This window comes from Phalaenopsis equestris, unplaced genomic scaffold, assembly GCF_001263595.1.
Source record: "Phalaenopsis equestris unplaced genomic scaffold, ASM126359v1 Scaffold000333, whole genome shotgun sequence".
NCBI lineage: Eukaryota > Viridiplantae > Streptophyta > Magnoliopsida > Asparagales > Orchidaceae > Phalaenopsis > Phalaenopsis equestris.
The window spans coordinates 880,606-885,570 of record NW_018164775.1 but is presented as its reverse complement, the minus strand read 5'-3'; positions in this window follow the sequence as shown (position 1 = coordinate 885,570).

Genomic DNA, 4,965 nt, shown 5'->3' with positions numbered 1-4,965 from the left:
TGTTAATCACCAATCATGTTATCTTCTAAATCTGATCAATTGAATTTAAACATTGAGCTCAGGTCACTACCAAGTCTTTAACAATCATAGTAGGTGGAATGGTGATTATCAAGATTTTGATTTAAGTGATTATCAAGATTTTGATTTAAGTGATTTAAGTTGACTTCGAAGTCATAGAGATTAGGAGAATTGTGATTTTGTTGATGTTGCGAAAGAGTGGTGAGTGAGTTTCTACCTTTTATTCCTATTGTATTTCAATCATCCAAACATCTTCATTAAGATAAAAATTACCCATTTTTCCTTGGTTAATCCTAAATTTTGATTGTGGCACCAAAGTCTGAAATGACTATTTTGCCCTTGGGGCACTTCACCTCATAACTCATTAACCACAACTCAAATGACTTTGAGCGTTTAGAATTTCATATCCATAAGGTAATTATAATGTTAGAAGAGAATATGTACACTTCTCAAAATTTAATTTAATTTAATTATTTATTTAAATTCAGAAAATAAGATTTTTAGAAATTACTTTATTTAACTTTCCAAGATGAAGTTTTTATTTATGAGAAAATTATTAGAGGTTTCCGTCGGTCATAGAAATACTTAGACAAAATTTCATGATTTCTTGAATTAAATTTTTATTATTATTATTTAATTATTAACAAGTTTCAATGGTTTAATTAAATAGAAAATAATGTTTTAATTACCAAAATTATTTTTATATTTTTATTGGACTCCTACGAGTTCAAGAAACTTAGAGATTAAAATTTTGTATTTTTATGGTTTTTAATTTAATCATTATAATTATTTTAATGGAAAAATAAGGAAAATTCATCTTTAAGCTTTTACATTTTATTTTAATTTAGGAAAATTAGGAAAAATACTTTAATGAGTCCCAAGTAATCAAGAAACCATTAAGAACATTTTGAAATATTTTGATATTGTTGGGACTTTTAATTATTTTTAATTATTTTAAAATTCATAATAAAGCTCAAAAATTAAGTATTTTCTAAAAAGTAATTTTTATTTTTTCCAATTTCCTTTCACTTTTCATACATTTCACAAGTGTATGTAATTTATTATAATTATTTTTGTATAAAAATACAAGGTTCCCTAGAAAATCAACTTTAATACTTGAACTTAATCATATAATTTTCAAATTTTTACAATGGATAAACATAATTTTTATGAACAATGTGGGATTCATTTTATCGATTTTTGATAAGTGTATAATTTACAAAAATTAATACTAAATATTTACATTTAATTAAATATAAAAATTTATAAGATAATTCAAGAGATCATGATATTTTTCCTAGACTTCTCTGACCTTAGGAAATCTATTAAAATTATTCCCACAATTTTCCAAGTGATATTTTCATTTATATAATTAAAATAAGCCAAAATGGCCATTCTAGCTTGAAAATTAGGGCTAGAAACACAGAGATGTCGTCTGATCTTGGAAAAATCAGAGGACAAACCCTCAAAATTTCAAGTTATAGTGAGCAATGTTTGATCATAATGAATTTAAATACTCCATAGGGTATTTAATTCATTAAAAATCAGGGAATATAAAATATTTTTTTTATATTTTTCGTCCACGTTATTCTCTTTTTTTTATTGAGCAAGAGAGTATTTTTATTTTATTTTTTATGATTTTTCTAAAGAAAGATATGGATTTTTGAAGTTTAGGCATTTAAAATAATACAGAAAATCCATATTTTTTTACTTATTGCCACCTCAACCTACGACGGCTCCGAACTCACACTCGGCATGCTCCCATTCATCGCCGCCATCCACCTCAGCTGACACGCGGCCTGTGGTTCACACACCAAGAGTCTTTCGGGCTTGATCTCCTCCGTCCATTAGATACACGTGCGATCGAACGACATTCGTTCATCATCCCTAAGTGACCTAACCTGATAACCGTTCACGCTAAAACAACCTTAAGATCTTCATCTAGACTTCTTGAGCTAGAATTAGTCAAATCGCATGGGGTTTATTTCTAAACTTTCATCTACTCAAGACGAACACATCTATACAGTTAATTAAGTATGAAATCGAGTTAGTGCAAATGGAGAATCAAAAGAGGTTCGGCTAGGGCTAGAGCTCAATACCTTTGTTTGAGAGGGGAGGCCTCAATCAGATGGTTATGGTAGCTTCAATTAGATCTAACAAACATCCATATGAAGTCTTGTCCTCTGGTGAATTCTCTATGTATGATTTCGATCAAGGTGGATTTCAGGTGTTCATCTAGAGATATCATAGAGGCTGTTTCAGAGGGGGTTTTGATGGGGAATCAACTTCTTTCACCGTGGGTATGGTGTGTGCATAACTAATTGAAGTTTGGTTCACTTTGGAGGAATGGAGAGATCTGTCCTAGTTATAGGGCAAATTTCAGTGAAGAAATTGGCTCTATTAGGTGGCTATGAGTAGTTGAGAGGAAGGGGATTGCACTGGAAGGTGATTGCACTTAGGATGGTTTGGAGAGGCTCTGGTGAGATTTTGACAGAGTTTCCTTAAGCTTTCAATCACTCAATTCTTTGACCATGGAGAGGTCAATTTAAAGCCATGGCTAGGTGGTGGAGCTCAAGGCTGGGAGTTGGGTGCTAAAGCATGTTGAGGTGGAGGGAAGACAGACCCAAGCATCCAATTAGAGTGAGCCAGGTTAGAGTGTTTAATTTTGGGTTTTGGTCAATGGGGGCACCTTTGGGCTGGTTGTTTTCGACAGCTGAGGTAGTGGGTGAGGTAGTTGGTGGCTAGAGTCTGGTCACCTCTGAGCTCAGGGAGGTCAGGGGGTGGCTAATTTTGATTAACTCCCAAGGGTAAGCAATGATTGTAAATATATTTCAAGTTTAGACCAAATATGGGGTGAAATCTCTTAAATCAAGGAACCATTGGTCCATAGCTCACCTTGGCTTGTTTAGGTGGGTCTAGCATGGTCCATAAGGTGTACTTGGGGGCTGTGGTATAATCAATTTAGTGGCTTAGGGATGGCTAAGTCAATTTTGGTACATAGTCAATTTTGGTACATGGCAATTTTGGTACATGGGTTTAATTTGGGTCAATATGGCTAGAAGTTGGGTTTGGGTTAGATTATCCATGACATTGAGCTCAATTGGTTGATCAAATTGGTGTACATGATTGTCACAAGAGATTTTGAAAAGGTTTGGAGTGATTTTGTATTGATTTGGAGGTTCAATTAGAGAGATTTTAAGCATTTGGTCAATTTGGGGGTGTTGGGTTAGACTTGGGTCTAGGTTGGGCTAAGGTTGGGTTAGGTCCAAATTGATGGTTGAAAATGGTCTATATAGGAATGTCATGAAGAGTTCTCAACATCAATTAGATGTCAATTTTGGGGTTAGGGCATTCAATTTGATGGAATTTGGGGACAGCCAATTTTAGGCAAATTTGGGGATTTTGAATGTGGGTTAAAATTGAGTGAAATTGAGGCTTTACCAAGGCCAAATGAAGGTCCAATTTGATGTGTAGGATTGTTAGGAAGAATTTAGTATTCAAATTGGGGCAAATTAAATAGTTGGTGGGGTTAAGTCATATGGTGAGAATTGGGGGTTTAACTTAGATCAAAATTGAGCTCAAAGCATGGGTCAATTAGGCTTGGATTTGGTTTGACTTAATCATTTGAATAATTAATTTGAGTTTCTAATTGAAATTGGGGAGGATTGGGGCAAAATTGATGGACATTTGAAGTTAATTTGGGGAAATTGGGTCTTTAAAGGCAATTTGGGGTTTTGGTCAAAATGGTCAAATTAGGTTCCATTGAGGGGTCCAAATTGGTTTTAGAGACATATAAAGTGATTTTGAATGTTTTGGGAAAGTTTGGGGTGCCAAGGGTATTTTGGTAATTTTGGCCAATTTGAGGGTATTTTGGTAAACTTGGAAATTTTGGGTGGTTTTCGGTAATTTGGGTATTTTGAAATTGTTTGAAATGATTTTTTAACAAATTTAGCTATTTTGGGTGAATTTAGAAATTTTGGCCAATTTTAGGGTTGGTGGTATTTAGGTAATTTGGGTGGATTTGAGGGCAAAAGACCAAGTTGGATTTTTTTGGTAGAATTGGGGTGTCAACCACCATATATGAGCTATGGACTAACGAAATCCTCATTTGGGTCCTCTATGTACTGGTCTTAGCTAAACCCTAGCTTGGGTCAGTGGGTTTAGGGGACCAACTACATGAGTCTCCTAAAAGATCAAGGGATCAAAGTTAACAAATTTGGGTTCAAGGCTGCAAGTGAATATAGGTGGTAAAGAGTGTGAGTGAGTGAACTAGGAGCTAACCAACACCCAGGGTTAGCCCTAAAGTCAAGCAGTCCTATGGGGTCTCTCCTTGAGCTCCCTCATAGTGACCCCACCTACTAAGTGCTAGAGGTTATGACCAATATATGAAGGACCAATATATGGAACTTTATATGGAACTTTAAGTTGAGCAAAGAATGATTTAGAGTTTCTAATGGTGAGGGTTTCTTTTCTAATTTTCTAGGAAAATTTTTGCATCCAACAAATGAAGGTCGTTGATATTGGTGCTCTAATTATGCATAATGTGTCAGTTGTCAAATTAGGAGTTGTTGGTCGTTGGAATGGATATTCTGACGACTGGTTTTAAGAGATGTTATATATAATTTGTGAAAATGAATATTTTAATTTTTAAAAAAACGAGACTAAATCGATCTCATATCATATATATATATATATATATATATATATAATTTGTGAAAATGAATATTTTAATTTTAAAAAAAACGAGACTAAATCGATCTCATATACAGACTGGTCTCATATCCTCAGTAGTTAAATAAACAATCCTAAGACCACAAGCAAAGCATCTATCCCAAAGGGTAGACACACTATTTACTAGTAAGACCCGATTAAATAAACTAAAGAATTTACGACATTCGTTTAAGTCTGCGAAAAAATCATCTTTTTTTATGTTGACTGACACGTTCC